General features: G+C 40.9%; 1 protein-coding gene across 6 annotated transcripts in view; it reads left to right on the forward strand.

Annotated features, from left to right (window-relative positions):
- The window catches only part of sh3pxd2a.L (SH3 and PX domains 2A L homeolog), a 197480-nt gene that overhangs the window by 95648 nt on the left and 84569 nt on the right, over positions 1-17263 (forward strand). The window lies entirely within an intron of this gene.

A 17263-nucleotide genomic window follows, 5' to 3' on the forward strand; every position in this document is an offset into this window, starting at 1 on the left:
GGTTGAGCAACATCCACTGGTTGGGAAATCACTGTTCTAAAGTCTGGTGGCTCATCAAAAATGGTGGAAACAGAAATGAGTCAAATAGGCAATTGGGGAAATTCTAACTGGCCTTTTTCAACCGTTTCCAGATAAGCCCCTTCTTATGTTAAATGCACTTTGATTTAACCAAGGGCTCTGTATGAGGGTTGGTTCATGTGTGGCAGACTGTTGAGTGTTGGTTGAGTAGGCTTTGCACTTATTCTTCATTCATATCTTTCACCTCGCTCATGGCAGCTGCCCTGGGTTTTATCACTTGCTGCTGAAATGAAAACAGAATTGTCTGAAGATAGCTCACACACACAACCTGATAATATTGTCAGCATATATATACATATATATCAAACTAGCACCTTATCTTCTCATGGTACTTTTTCTGGAAGTATTTTAAGGCAAGGAATTTGTGTCTATGAAATAGCTAGGGGCATCCACAGTTCTGACGGGGTACAATATAATCTTATATTCCCTTCTTGGGATCAAGTTTAAAGATCAGTAAAAAGAGACATTATAAAGGATGAATTTTGAATTATGGGATTCTTTATTGCCCTTGGGTAATCTCATGTCATGGAGGAGCTTTAATAAATGCTTTAGGTTAAAAACAGGGCCAAACAGGAGGTTTTCATGCGGCCAGCATTGGTTGGTTTTGTGAGTAGCACTGGTTTTCATTTGGCTAGGATTGCCACCTTTTCTAGAAAAAAAAATACTAGCTTTTCTATACTTTTATCTTTTTTCGAATATCATTTTTAAAAATATTGGCCAGGTGGCAACCCTACACGTGGCTAGCAAGTTTAGTAGATAGAACACAGCAGGAGGCATTTCTTGAGCAACTGTTCATTATTTGACAAAAAGTGTTGCAATTCTACCAGAATACATGGATTTGGAAAGTTGTGGAAATATGTTGACTCCTCATAACAATGGAGACCTATGGGACAGTCACGCCCGGGAAAACATATTTGGCATTTGGTTTTGTACATGTAAAAATGTCTGTCCTATTGTGTAAGCTGATCTTCTACTCCAAATCTGAAATGACTCCCATCCATTTTCCCAGCCAAGCACATTTGCCTGAATGCAATCATACTAAAACACTTAAAGCTCAGAGATTGACTCTCCATAGGATGCAAGCCCCATTAGAAATGAAAGGAACAAGTAAATAATATTTGGAGGTTTGGATGAATAATTTTTACTGTACGAGTGGCCAGAATGTGTATTTGCCCAGACTACACCCTCGCAGGGAGCGGTTAATGTATACAGTCATTGCTCCTCTGCAACTGGAAATGTGTGAGGGAAGGCTGAACTCATCATATGTTCTTTGTTCATGTTTGGGGAATGCAGGGTCTGCCTTACAGAACACAATCCCAGATAAATCTCCATAGCTGCCTTGCGCAGCACCCAGGCAGACTGTGCTTGCCGACTGCTCCTCACACATCAGCCACATCCTTCCAAGCAAATGTAAGTCTTTCACATTACACTTTCTCTAACTTCTTGCCTAGCAGAAAGGCAATTGCTTGGCTACATTGTCACTCTGCTGATGTAGTGGGCAACTGCGTCTGATTTGTGTCAGACAGGATCCTGGGAGTGGTCTAGCTGTAGGATAGATATTCATGGGTTATAAAGTGATTTTCCGAAAAGTGACTCTTCTTCTTTTTGAGTGTTTTGCATAGTACCATTTACATAAGACAGCTCTCATCTTATCTAACACAGCTGAATGCTGGGAGTCATCACATAATGGAGACGCCTCGGCTGTTAAAAAAAAAAAAAAAAAGGACTGGGTCCACAAACTTGGGGCAGGACACGTAGAGAGCCCAAACAAGTGTATGGAGGGCCAATCGGAGTCCCAGTAAGGATGAGATCAGAGGATAGATGGCAGTTTGTGTTGGATATTGGCCAAACAGTGCTGTTGTGTCTTCATGTATCTGACCTTGGTATGTTGGGCATGACACAAAGGAGGGTGGAGGGGCTACATCTCAAGAGGTTTGAAACTTCTTTAAACTCTTAACTGATTTGGCCATCCATATTACCGCATATCGAACTGACCAATAATTGGCCAGGGCCCTATAAAGAACTGTTGGGACAGGACTCAATGCACTAATGTGATCCTTAATATCCTGATATCTGGATGATTATTGGATGACTAATTTTGGGCAGGCCATCGTAAAGGAACCAATAAGCCTGATCCCGCCAGGGGTCCCTACAACTGCCATTCATGTTAATGGTGGGGTGATTCCAAAGCATAACACTGAAGTGACAAAATACTTGGATTTTTTCTATGTGCCATACATGGTTTGTGCCCAGTGGTTATGTACCTGCTACCTGCATCAACTCTGCTTGGAGTCAGGTCCCACTATATGGCCCAGCATATGATGAAGCTCCCCATCAGTATACAACAAGTTTACTCATAAAGAAAATATGGTTATAACTTTCAAGTTAGTTTAGGTAATTCCGGGGATTTGTAAGGCAAGTAAATATTCAACTCCAATCTCACCCTAATTGATTTTCATTCTCCACTATAGCTACAACGTTCTCCTTCCAGTGGAGACACAATTCTATTCCTGGGTGCTAAGGAAGAAATGTTCCACTTACCAAGAGCTGCAATGTGTGTGGTAACAGAGGAGAGAGTAGGTGGTGGATCATTAATTTCCACTGCAGCTTTACACATCAAACAAGTTAAATATCTAATCCTGGTGGGTCAGGTTGGCCTAAGCCCAAGTGCCATAAATATTTGGCAGTATGTATTTTCAGATGTTTTGTGTGTGCCAGTTATGCCTTTATTGCACCAGTAAATTCCATGTCGGGATAATAAATGTCCTGAAAAACACAGCATCTCCCACTTGTAGTGGTGACTTGTTCATTAATTCAAGGTGCCCACGCTGTCAGGATTTTCTTCTGTAGACTTTAAGCAGTTTTTTTATTAGTGTTGGGTGAATGTCCTAAATGATAAATACATGTGTGAATAAATTCCAGGGTAGGCAACCTGCAGTCTTCCTCTCCTAACATCAATGCTTGTAGTAGTTTACCACCTTTGGGATACTATTCAATAAAAAGACAAGTGGTATGGGCATCACGAGAAATTAAGAACTGGCCAGTGAGTGTCTCATGCATGCATCTCTGTAGATCAGCTCTGAGAATGTTAAACCAAACCTTTTCCAAGCTGAAGGTTCACAAAGTAGAGATTCTAGAACCCTAGTATTGTAAACTGTCTTGACTCATGTGGAACATATTTGAGCCATCATGTTCCAAGGGATGAGCAGCAGGAAGACATAAACTGGAATGTAAACCCTACCACTGCATCACATTGTCATTATTACTTTGAATTTGTGGAAACTATAGCAGGGTGTTTGTTAAGACATATGTTGGTATCTGCAACCAGGCCAGGGATCCCAAACCTTACCCGAGAGCCACATTCAAATACAAAAAAGTTGGGAAGCAACACAAATATGAAAAAAGTTCCTGGGGATGCAAAATAAGGGCTGTTGGCTATTGGATAGCCCCATATGTGGGCTGGCAGCCTACAGGAGACTCTGTTTGGAAGTATATTTGTTTTTTTTATGCAACTAAATGATACCCCCAAATTTGGAATTCAAAAATAAGCTCCTGCTTTAAGAGCAACAACCAAGGGGTTGGTGAGCAACATGTTGCTTACGAGCCACTGGTTGGGGTCACTGGGCTAGACAGAGAGTGGACTTCAAGAAGTCTGAAAACATCAGGCAAGGAGAATTTATATTTACAGGACCCGAGTTTGTGCACTCTAGCCAAATGTTCTTTTTACACTGCCTTAAAATGAGACCTTGTAGGAATACATAGATGACAGGTAGCTAAATACTGTTTCATTTTTACAATTAGCACAGTTAAGAAAGAAGTAAAGCAAAGGAAGTGTTAGAGCAAAAATCCAAAAGGTACAATGAACTGTTTGTCAGCAGTATTGATGTCCCTGGAATATATTCCTGGCATTAGGTTTCCAAAGCTCCCAAGAAATATTGCCCATCTACATGATGGATCCCTGGTGTATCAAAGGCAATAAGGGGAATAGGCAGTGGTCTCTTTGTTTCCGATTCAGTACATTTGCTTCAGACATCAGGTCTGATACCCATCTTTCCATTTAACCTCATTGGCCCCAGCACCTCAGATCTTTTGCCTTTGAAAGCAGAAAGGTCATGTTGGAAATCAACACCAGAAGACTTATGGTTGGAGTAGCTCTAATGTGCAATGTCACACTGATTAACAGCTCCATACGCTGGTTGCACATGCACAACGAGGATTAGCACAATAAAGCCCTGCCTTGTGTGTGACGTGTTCCTTCTTATGGATATTGGCTTCTCTAAGAGCCGAATTTCCGGTTTTTGAACCGGAAATTCGGCTGTACTATTGCGAGAGAGCGCAATTGCGCTCTCCGCAATAGTGTTTCTGCCTCCCCTCCCGACACGTAAGTTGGTGAGGGGGGGGCGGCATTGCAGGAGCCGCCTCAGGCGGCTCCTTAGTCAGAATCGGCGCTGGTCGCCGGGCGACAAATTGCTTCTTCTTCGGGCAACTAATCTCCCTGAACTGCCTTCCCGCGGCTAGAATCTAAATCGCCGGCAGGAAGGCACTCGGAGCACTTCATTTTCCGAAGTTGCCTCGCGAGGAAACTTTGGGCGACTTCGGAAAACGAAGCCATTCGATTGCCATCCCGCCGGCAATTTAGATTCTAGCCGGTGGGAAGGCAGTTTGGGGAGATTAGTCACCCGAAGAAAAGGTGATTTGTTGGCGGGCGATTAAAATCCCCCCGAATTTTCGCATGTGTCTCTGCCCTTAAGGCTAAGGGCAGACAGGCAGATTCGGGGAGATTTAGTCGCCTGGCGACTAATCACCTCTTCTGTGTGGAGACAATCTCCCCAAACTGCCTTCTTCCTGCCTTCCGCCTGCTCGAATGAGAAAACGCCAGCGCAATGCAATTGCGTCGCTTCAATTTCCGAAATCGCCCGAAGTGCAACTCCCCTACCCTAAGATGCGCGTTCTATGAGAAGGGAATGTTCACCCATAAGCTTTATTATCTGAAAATGACTGCAAGATAAACTCTCCCCACACCAGCTGCTCTGTCTCTGTGTCTCCCTCTGTACAAGCTGGTGCTACTGTATATCTTGTAGCTTGGGGCACTTTGTGCAGGTGAATAAGTCAGAATCAAAGCACAGGGCAACGGCTGATTTTATCCTGCCTCCTGTTCCTTTCAATGAAAATTAGCTCCATGTCTGCTGCCGAGGAAATGGGTTTCTCTTATGTAATTTCCCTTTCCCTACCCATTTTCCTCTTATCTTTACAGATTTATTAATGAGCCCCTTTGGCCCTGGCTTATGTCGGTATTTAATTCATCATGTCCGGTTAGTAAAAACTGTACTGTTTGGATAAATCCCTGTTTTTTCCTAATTCAAGGGGAAGCTTTCTTCCAATGTAAAAAAAAAACCTATTCCTTCCATGTAGCTATTTATTTGTAGATATTGAGTCGCTCCTCGTTATATATAGAGATCGGTGATTATCCTTTAACTGCAAAATGGCTTATTTAATAGGGCAATAAATGCACTTGGAAACAAGAAGGGTCCTAGGGAACATGGCTTTTTTTGGGGCGACAAGGGTCAAATTTTGCACCATGACCCTAGCATGGCTAGTTATGCAACTCCTGCTGTAGCCTGTTCCTGCTAGGGCACCGTGGAATAAGAAGACAATTCTTTCTGGCTGTTGTTGCTTGTGACTGTAGCTTAAATGTTAAAGGGACTGTTCAGCTTTGTATCAATTTTTAGTATGATGTAGAGCGTGATATTCTGAGACAATTTGCAATTAGTTTTCATTTTTTATTATTTGTGGTTTTTGTGTTATTTAGCTTTTTATTCAGCAGCTCTCTAGGTTACAGATTCAGCGGTCTGGTTGCTAGGGTCCAAATTACCCTAGCACCCATGCACTGATTTGTATAAGAGACTGGGCTATGAATAGGAGAGGGCCCGAATAGAAAGATAAATAATAAAAAATAGCAATAACGATAAATGTGTAGCCTTACAGAACATTTGTGTTTTAGATGGGGTCGGTGACCCCCCATTTTAAAGCTGAAACGAGTCAGAAGAAGAAGACAAATTATTAAAAAACTATTTGTTTAGATTAAGCCATTCTATAGCACACTAAGGGGGCATATTTATCAAGGGTCGAATTTCAAAATGAAAAAACTTCTAAATTCAAACTCAAAAAGACCAACCGAAATGAAGTCGAAGTTTTTTTTTTGATCGAATAGGTCCGTATTCGTCCGTATCCGAATTGTACGAATCGAAGGAATAACGCATTCGAGCGAATCTGATTCAAAGTTTTCACAAAAAAAAAAAAAAAAAAACTTTTTTTTTTTTTAAGTCCACCAATTGACTCCAGATAGGTTCTAGGAGGTCCCCCATAGGCTAACACAGCAATTTGGCAGGTTTTAGATGGCGAATGGTCAAACTCGAAATTTTTAAAGAGACAGTGCATGATACATTTCGATATTCGAATTTTTGAATTTCTTTTCAAATCCGAATCAAATTTGGACTATTCCCTAGTCGAAGTACACAAAAAATTGCTCGAAATTCGAATTTTTTTTTCATTCGAAAATTTACCTCGACCTTTGATAAATCTGTCCCTATGGGTAAAAACAGGCAAATAGAGGAAGTGGGGGAAGGAATGGAAGGACGGGGCGCCTCTAAGAAACTGTTGGGAGTTTGCTGCCATTGTATTAATGAGAACCCTCCGTGAGATTTACATTATAAAAGGAAAAAGAACAGGACAAGAATTGATGCTTTTAATCATTTTCATATGGGAAGTCTCCCACCGCCTACTCATTCAGAATAATGAAGCTCAGTGACGTGTAATGACTCCGGGACTTCTGCCATGCGCCCCGGGGGAGGCCTGAGCAGTGGCTGATTAGTCAGTCAGTAGTGCGGGTATGAATCCCAATTCTGGTGGAGGGCATGCCTGCATTAGGAACACACCCTGCATTAGGGCTGAATCATGACAAGCCCAGCATGTCTGGGGTTTTCTAAATACCAGTTAACATTGGCATTTACATTTAAGTCAGCAACTTCAAACATGCAAACAGTTTTATTTTGTGGTTCTTTCATCTGTCCTCTTGGAGCAAAGTGTTCTTTTCTATAAGCATTTAATTCCATGTTCTACATCTGAAGCTAAAGGCCAGGGGGTGTAACTACAGAGGAAGCCAGGGTTGTACTGGGGAGCCCCGGGCCCACCAGGCTGCAGATGCAGGGCCCTCCTGCCAAGCCAGGCCCCCCACCACACAGTGCATACACACACTTTGTATTTTCCGCCACCTGTCCGATAAACGTAGGTTGCGGCAGGGAGCGAATCTGGGCCGGTGGGGCCCAAAAGAGCCGGGGGCCCCCAGAATTTTTCCTGGTGCCTTGCCAGCCCAGTCCAAACCTGGAGGAAGCAGACCCTGCGGCTGCAGGGAAGCCCCAGAGGTATAGGTGACCTCAGGAGGCCCTAATTAATGAGCAATTTCAATACAGTGAAACCTCGATTTTAAGTCCCCTGATTTTGAGTTTCCCCTGCATTTTACATTTTTTATTTGTGGTCCCAGCAATTTATAATGTATTTCAATGGGTGCATTGCCCTTATTTTAAGTAATGTTTTCCCAGATTTTACACCAAAATTTTGCCCTAAACTGCTTTTTTCCTCTATAAATGTTATTATTTGTGAAATAAAGGCTTTGCACATGCCCCCCCCCCCATAGTATAACATTAATGCTGCAATGTTTAACCCTTGTTATTAACACAGTAAATATTGTATCTCAAAGTAAAACGGACTCCTGTGCTTATATCATTTCAGTACTTGAAGAAAAAGTTATTTTAACACATTTCCCAGATTTTACATTTTCCCAGATTTTACATAATATTTTCCTGGTCCCCTGAAAAATTTAAAATGGGGGGTTCTACTGTATATAGTAGTAAAACAGGACAACCTCAGGATATGTTGGGGGTAGAGATGTGCGGGTCGGGAAAAACCCGACCCTAACCTGCCCTTCCTCGGCCCGCCCGCTGATGACATCACAAAAAGGGTGGGGCAAACAGGCGCGCGGCTATAAAGGTGGAAGTCGGAAACCGGCATTTGAAAGTGGCGTGTGGGGAGAGCAGGAGAGGAGCTCAACCCGCACCCACCACCACCCACCGCGAGGTCGGCCGGAGCCCGAACCTGCCCAACCCGCAGGTATCGGGTCGGCCCGCACATCTCTAGTTGGGGGCCCTAAAATTTATTTGCCGCTGGGCCCAGTAAAATCTATTTATGTCACTGCCAAAGCCCTTAACAGAACACTGACTTTGGATCTAGTAGAATTCTTAAAGGTCATGGTCCAACAGCCATGGGGAGCAAAATGAAGATGCCCCGTCTCAGCCAAAGGGCAAACCCGGGGAGAATAAAGAAACTCAGGGCAGATAGGACATTCTTTGGTATCAAAGTCTGGTGTCTAAACATGTTACCAGGTGCATAGTTTAATTACATTCCCATATTATGTGCTTCACATATAGGGGGCAAATTCACTAACCTGCGCCACGCGTAGATCCGGGCGGAACAATGATAATTGTCTAAAATCCGAAGTTGCGTCCAGGGCGCCAAACTCTGGCGAAGTTGCGCTAGCATTACTGCACCAAGCGAAGCAAAGCATTGGCTAATTTGCATATGGGGGAAGTTAAAGTTGAATGGACATATATGTGAATTTGCGAAGTTACGCTCTTTCGCCAGAGCGAAACTTCGCCTGGCGTAAGAGTGCGAAGTAGCGACATAGTCTATCTCCTTCGCTAGCGAAGTTACTGCGCAGGTTAGTCCCGAAATGACGTCACGCTGGCAAATTTTTCGCTAACGTTAGTCACTTCAACCTTTAGTGAATTTCCCCTAAAACCTCCTGTGTTACAATTCATCATTACATCATTACAATCATTGCATTTTATCTCCTTTCCATCTGTAGAGTATAGACCTGTCTTGTCATACAGTATTAAGGGGTCCCAGAGCATACCTGGCCCTTAGGGTTGAGCCACATGTGGAGATTTGGGGAGATTTAGTCGCCTGGCGACAAATTGCCTCTTCTTCAGATGACTAATCTCCCCAAACTGCCTCCTCGTCGGCGGGAGGCAACTTCAGGCGACTTTGGAAAAAGTACTCCGCCGGCGATTTAGATTCTTGCCGGCGGGGAGGAAGTTCGGGGAGATAAGCCGGGCGACTAAATCTCCCGGAATTTTATCGTCTGTCTCTGCCCTTATAAATGAACAATAATTGTAATTTATGTACAAAGAAGGACAATGGCAGGAATGGATCTTGCAGGAGCCAATCATTGGGATTAAGGTAAACATTGGTTTGTTTAGAGTAGGACAGCTCATTATGTTGGGGAGACATCTAGTGGTCAGACCTAAATTTACCTTAACCCTATTGCAGGGCTATAAAAAGTACTAGGGCTGGTACAGATATACTACTGTATATTTGATATAGGATCCCTTATCCTGAAAGCTCTAAATTATGGGAATGCCATGCCCCATAGTGTCCATTATAATCAAATAAGTCTGTTTTTTTAGACTTCCTTTCTCTCAGTACCTTGTGCTTGATGTTATCTGCATAAACCAATATTGGAAGCAAAAACAATCCCATTCGGTTTATTGAATGTTTAAATGATTTTTAGCAGGATTAAAGTATGGCGAGCCAGATTACAGAAATATTCCTTACGAGTAGACCCCAGGTCTCGAGCATTCCGAATAATAGATCCTGTACATGTAATGGTGAAATCCCTGCAGTAATGTTTCTGTGATTTGAATAAATGTAGAAAATATAGGCATGGGACCTGTTGTTTAGAATACTTGGGACCTGAGGTTTTCTGGATTAGGGATCTTTCCATAATTTGGATCTCCATACCTCCAAACATTAATTAAACCTAAACCTAAGATGGTTTTTGCCCCCAATAAGGATTAATTTTATCTTAGTTGGGATCAAGTACAAAGTACTGTTTTATTATTACAGAGAAAAAGGAAATCATTTTTATGGGAGATGGCCTTTCTGTAATTCTGAACTTTCGCGTTTTCAGATAATGGATCTCATTCCTGTACTGCTTTACAGGTGTGGGACCCGTTATCCAGAATGCTCGGGACCTGGTGTTTTCTGGATAACGGATCTTTCCGTAATCTGGATCTTCGTAACTAGAAAATCATGTAGACATTAAATAAACCCAATAGGCTGGTTTTGCCTCCAATAAGGATTAATTACATCTTAGTTTGAATCAAGTACAAGGTACTGCTTTATTACAGGGGAAAAGGAAATAATTTTTAAAGATTTGGATTATTTTATTATAATGGAGTCTAAGGGAGACAGCCATTCCATAACTATAAGCTTTCCGGATAACGGATCCCATTCCTACCATAGTGCGCTATAGTCCCAAGAGGTGCAGAAACAACAAAATATCTCCAACAACTGTAGAAAGATCCGCACTCACAGGTCTTATAGAGAAAAATAAATAATTTATTAGTTACACAGGACTGACGTTTCGGCCTACCCAAGGCCTTTCTCAAAGTGTATATATATATATATATATATATATATATATATATGTATATGTATATGTATGTATATGTATGTATGTATATGTATGTATGTATGTGTATGTATGTATGTGTATATATATATATATATATATATATATATATATATATATATATATATATATATATATATATAATACACAGTCAGCAGTCCTGAGGGGGTTAAGAGTGCTGCCTGTTAATGACTTATGATAATGGCTGCCCTGTCACTTATCCAGACCTCTCCTATATTATGGATGGTAATTCAAGGACACAAAAAGCTTTTACCTAATTAAGGGGAAGATCCACATTAACCTCAGAGGATAATATTTATAGGTAAAATGCCCGAGAGGCTTGCTGGAAATTTGAGCCTCATTCAGAGTAGTAATAAGGGGGTGGAAAAATATCCCTGACAGATCCCTGTTATCCTTTTATTCTTTCTGTGGAACACTGTTATTTAATTGTCTGAATCTCCTCTCAGATGAACAGCACAGCTCGTATTCTTTTATTTACCAAATGTTTTGGATTCGGGTGTAGTACAGGTATGAGATCCATTTTATTTTTTATCCAGAAAGTTCCAAATTACAGGACGGCCTTCTCCCATAGACTTCATTTTATCCAAATAATACATTTTTTTTTAGAAATGTTTTCCTTTTCTCTGTAATAATAAAACAGTAGCTTATACTTGATCCAAACTAAGATATAATGAATCCTTATTGGAAGCAAAACCAGTCTATTGGGGTTATTTAATGTTTAAAAGATTTTCTTAAGGTATGAAGATACAAATTACAAAAGGAACCGTTTCCGGAAAATCCCAGGTACTGAGAATTCTGGTTTACAGGTACCATACCTGGTGTCCACAATGCCATATTCTCACCTGGCCATCCAAAATATGGCATCACGTTAAGAAAACAATTGGGCTCATTAATGAACACTGGGCAAATTTTCACCTGGGCAGTAAGCATGGTTTCTATGGGCAAATTTGCCCTGTGTTTATGAATGCACCCCAATGTGCTTTGTAAATGTGGACACCAATGTGTGCCTAATGGGGGATTCAATGTTGAAAGCTCTAAAAAGAAGAGAAGAGAGAGAGTGAAGAAAAATGATTACTGAAACCTTGTCTAGCTAAAAATATCTGTGGGAGGCTCCATACTGGTGGCTCTATGGCAGGGGCGTCCAAAAAGTTAGATTGGGATCTACCAGTAGACCTTTAGGGCAGAGGCTCACGGTCAGATTTGGGGAGATTAGTCGCCCGGGGACAAATCTCCTCTTCTTTGGGGTGACTAATCTTCCTGAACTGCCTTCCCGCCGGCTAAAATGAAAATCGCAATCGGATCGCAGTATTTTCCAAAGTTTCCTTGTGAGGCAACTTCGGGCGACTTCTGGAAATGAAGCGCTCCGAGTGCCATCCCGCCACCTAATTTCATTCTAGCTGGCCGGAAGGCAGTTCAGGGAGATTAGTCGCCCCGAAGAAGAGGAGATTTGTCACCGGGCGACTAATCTCTCCAAATCTGTCCGTGTGTCTCTGCCCTTAGCTGGTGATCAGTGGATCTTAAGACATTGTCAACAAACAGCTTGTCTAAATCACCTTCCTGTTTCATGCTTTTTATTCATATATTTATTTGTTTGTTGACATATAGCAATATAAATTCTCTCAGAAATCAATATAATATTTAAGTATTATTTTCCATGGAACAGAATTCTAACAATGCTTTTATGGATGTAGATCATAATGGGACAACATCATTAAAAGTAGACCTTGCATTAGTAAAGTATGGGAACGTCTGCTCTATGAGGAACAGTGAAATCCTATCTTTAGACTCTGAGAAAGGAGTAACCTCTAGTGGTCAGGTTGATATCATCAAGGGTAACAAAGAGTTTTCTATACTATTGATTTCCTAAATCTATAATTTAAAACACAACTACATCTAAACTTCCAAAAGAGGCTAATTGCAAAGCTCATAAGTATTGGTCGCCAAATGCAGACTCCGTTAGCTGCCCTGTTAGTTCTCCCAAGCTGCTCCTAACAGCTCGTAGCATGGAGTGTTACACTTTTGCTCAAGTGGGAGAGGCCCTTTTGGACACATAGCCCTGTGTGTTTTTGGCTCTCACCAAGTTTTCTTTGGGAGTCTGCTTAATTGTTATTATTCTCTGTGTGCATTCTTTTTTTTTTCCTTTTTGGCCCGTTAGTAACCTTGAGGCCAGTCCATTATCTCTTCTGTCCACAGCTTCGTGTTCCAAAAAAAACCAAGAGAGGGTGAAGGAAGGAGAGGATGTGTTTTTGGAACTCCCCCTTTGTGCACTTACAAGTAGTTGACAGTAAATGAGGACACTGTTATATAGGTGTTCCTACTATAAATCCAAGAATATCTAGTTCAGGAAATAGGTGTTCCCCCTAAATCCCAACAGGCTTCAGTGAATCTCTAGGACAGTGATCCCCAACCAGTGGCTCGCAATTAACATGCTGCTCACCAACCCCTAGGATGTTGCTCCAAGTTGTCTCAAAGCAGGTGCTTTTTTTTAACTTCCAGGCAAGTTTTGGTTGCGTTAAAACCAGATTTACTGCCAAATAAAGCCTCCTCTAGGCTGCCTGTCCACATAGGAGTTACCAAATAGCACTTATTTGGCATCCCCAGGGTTCATTTTCATGCTTGTGTTGCTCCCCAATATTTGAATGTGGCTCATGGGTAAAAAAGGTTGGGGACACCTGATCTAGGGCAATAAATCAACCTAGTTGGCCTTTAGGCTGCCCCTTTCTATGACCTCTGATTAGGGGCCCCTAAGGGTACATCCCCATGGTTTTTAGAACTAGGCCAAGTATCAATAGGAGCCAACCACTCAACTGCAGCTGGTACCAGAATTCATAAAAGTCCAGTGTTCTGCAAGACAAAATGAATGTTCAAAGGAAGCCCTGTGCCCTGCTAATAAAACCGAGCTTTGTGCTAGGATTCATTTCTCTGCTGGCCCACACTCTGAATATACAGGTTCAGACAGAGAGATAGCATTTCCTTATATTAGATGACCTCACTACGTAATGGGAGCATATGGTGACCGCTTGCTTTCATATCCATGACCCACGGCTGCTGACTGTCCACAACAGATCTCTGTGCCTGGTCCGGTCAAAACATCTATATAAAGGCTGCCCGAGAAAAGTCCCAGATGTTGAACAAATGGCACTTTCATTCACTCGCCTGCATGGAAGAGATATTAGCAAACGAGCATGGCTATAATGATTACAGATAACATATTTCCATGGAGCGCAGGGTAACGCATCAATGGATCTCTTGTTGTCCAATCAGGGCCCATAGCAGCTGAAATTATTCCGGCTTCAAAGGGGAAGAAGCCTTAAATTCCATTCCAGCCTCATTAGCTTATAGAACATTTTTCATGTTTGGTCGTTCTTTTTTAAGCTAGATCTAAATTTTTTCTGCCTTCTAGAAATAAACCATCTGAAGGGTAATGGAGCATGGGGCTGTTTTGATAGGGACTGTGTCAGACTAGGCCTCCTAGGGCCCAGCAGATAATTTGACATCCAAGGCCCACCCTTATAAAAGTATTGTAGTTGTATGTTATTATAGAATGGCTAATTCTAAGCAACTTTTCAAATGGCCTTCTTTTTTTTTCTTTTTTTTATAGTTTTTGAATTATTTTCTGCCTTCTGATTCTTTCCAGCTTTCAAATAGGGGTCACTAACCCCATCTAAAAAACAAATTCTCTATAAGGCTACACATGTATTGTTATTGCTACTTTTTATTACTCATCTTTCTATTTAGGCCCTCTCCTATTCATATTCCAATCTCTTATTCAAATCAGTGCATGGTTGTTAGGTTAATTTGGAGCCTAGAAACCAGATTGCTGCAATTGCAAACTTGGGAGCTGCTGAATAAAAAGCTAAATAACTCAAAAACCCCAAATAATAAAACATGAAAACCAATTTGCAAATTGTCAAATTGAATATTAATCTCTCTAGCATGCTAAAATTTTTCAAAGGTGAAGAGCCCCTTTAATGGAGACAGCACAAAATGGTATAGAGGGTTTATTTCGAATTATGATGAAAATAAGAAAGGGCTAATGGAAATTGTTCCAGGCAGGGGTCCATTAGGGCCTGGTCGCACAGAAATCTCATTGGTCGGCCTCAGTCGTGCATTTTCATCGTGGGCAACAAATCTCTCCTTCGGCCACTACCCTAAATGCTCAGGTTGCATAAAAAATAGCAGATAAGTTCTGTATAATACAATGGTGTACTACAGGGCTTATCTGTTATCTGCTATTTAACCTGTGCCTTTGCTGGGAGTTGTAGTTGGGATTATTTCAATAGCATACTCCTGAAACGAATACTGTGGAATGTACTGGTCAGATAATCTCTGTAAAGCTCTGTGTAAATGTGGCAGGGTTATGCAAATAAAGGATTATTATATACTAATATATATATATATTTTTAATGTATGTGCAAATATTGTCAGAAGGGGTGTTCTCTGATGTTATATGGGATATTCAGGAATTTGTGGTTAAAATAAGATTAAAATAAATGCCAGGAATCCCCAATTTGAACTTTTTTAAATCTTCAACCCCCCCCCCTCCCCGGTATTGTCATGAGATGATGAATTATCACTTACTAAACCTTTATTTTTATTATTGCTTGTTCATGGCCAAGTTCCACAAATCAGCTCTTAAAATCAAATTGCAATAGGAAGTTATTAATGCATTTAAGGAGGCCGGCTCTGTATAAATTCTATTATTGGCTTCCTACTCGTTTCTCCTATCAGCCCAAATCTTGCACAGAAAGTGCTAATAGTTGTCAAAAGGCATCTGGGTAGTGTAATAAAAATTGGCAAGGTTGCACCTATTCTAGCAGCTCATAGCAGCCAATAGCATTTGCTGGTTACGTGTGATTGGTTTCTATGGGTTACTAGACCATGTACACTGTTTACACCTAGACCTAGAGAAAGATTTGTCCAGGTATGGGACCTGTTATGTAGAGTGCTTCAGACCAGGGGGTTTTCTGTAATCTGGATCTCCATGCTTTAAGTCTTTTAAAAAATCATTTAAACATTAAATAAACACCATAGGATTGTTTTGCCATCAAGAAGTATTCATTAGACCTTGGAGATCAAGTACAAGCTACTGTTTTGTTATTGTAGGTATGGGATCCATTATCCGGAAACCCATTATCCAGAAAGCTATACATTACGGAAAGGTCATCTCCCATAGACTTCATTCATGTAAATAATCAAAAATTTTAAAAATGATTTCCTTTTATTCTGTAATAATAAAACAGTACCTTGTAGTTGGTCCAAATCAATCCAAATTGAAAGCAAAACCAGCCTATTGTGTTTAATTAATGTTTAAATGATTTTCTAGTAGACGTAAGGTATGAAGATCCAAATTATAGAAAGATCTGTTATGCCCAGTTAATCCCAGGTCCCAAGCATTCTGGATAACAGGTCCCATTCCTGTACAGGGAAAAAGGAAATTGTCTTTGACTATTTTAATCATCTAATTAAAATTTTAGTGGGATATGGCCTTTCCGAAATTCTGAGCTTTCTGGATAACTGATCCTATACCTGTATGATATTTTGTGCCTATAGCAGCATCTAAGATGAAAGAGAAATGGAGGGTCGATGTTAGAATTTGTATTCTCAACCACTTATTTAGTTACTGCCCAGTATATAAATCTTTAAAAGGCAACTTAACCCTAATAATCCTCTGCTTTGTACAGGGGAATACGTTTGCTGATGTTTTATTGTCTTTATGGTGTCCTATTGAATCATCTATGAGACGATCTAGGGAGTTGTCACTGATTTGGAGTTTCAGTCATCGGCTTACCATGCCCCCCATGTCTTCATGTCCCTGACTGCTGGGCCTTGCCTTTTTTTGTATTCCTATAATGACATTATAACATAAAGTAGGCTTATGGGAAGAGCTACTAGAGTCTGAATGGTAGTTTAGGCAAGGCCAAGTTAAGCCACAAAGCCTTAAACCTTGAAGGGGTTGTTCACCTTTAAATTAACTTTTAGAGGCCCATTATCAAAGGTTTGGAATTTGTGTTTATTTTTTTCTAATTCAAATATACTCACAATTCGACTGGGAGGTTATTTAAGAAAAAAATAGAATGTTTGATCTAATGGTTCCGACCCGAAAATTCGAATCGTATGAATCGAGTTTTTCTCCTGAAAAAAAAATTGTCAGGAAGGCTATTAACATCTCCAAATGGCCCAACGGACCTCTGCCATTGACTTGTACATGAATTCGGCAGGTTTTAGGTAGGGGTGCACCGAATCCAGGATTCGATTCGGTATTTGTCCAGAATTCGGCCATTTTCAGCAGGATCCGAATTTGCCCGAATCCTTGTGCCTGGTTTGGATTCAGTTCAGTCGAATCTTTCACAAAGGATTCGAGGGTTTTGCCGAATCCAAAATAGTGGATTCGGTGCCTCCCTAGTTTTAGGTACCAAATATTCGAATTTGGACTGTTTTCATGGTAGAGGTGTGATAAATCTCACATTCAAATTTACATTCGAATAGGGGGATTAAAATTTGAATGTGTGAATTTTGACACTCGAAAATTCAATTTGAATTTATGATTCAACCCTTGTAAATCTGCCTGTAAGTATGATAAGTGATATTCTGAGACATTTTGCAATTGGTTTTCATTGTTATCATGTGTTTTTT

Source organism: Xenopus laevis, chromosome 7L, assembly GCF_017654675.1.
Source record: "Xenopus laevis strain J_2021 chromosome 7L, Xenopus_laevis_v10.1, whole genome shotgun sequence".
NCBI lineage: Eukaryota > Metazoa > Chordata > Amphibia > Anura > Pipidae > Xenopus > Xenopus laevis.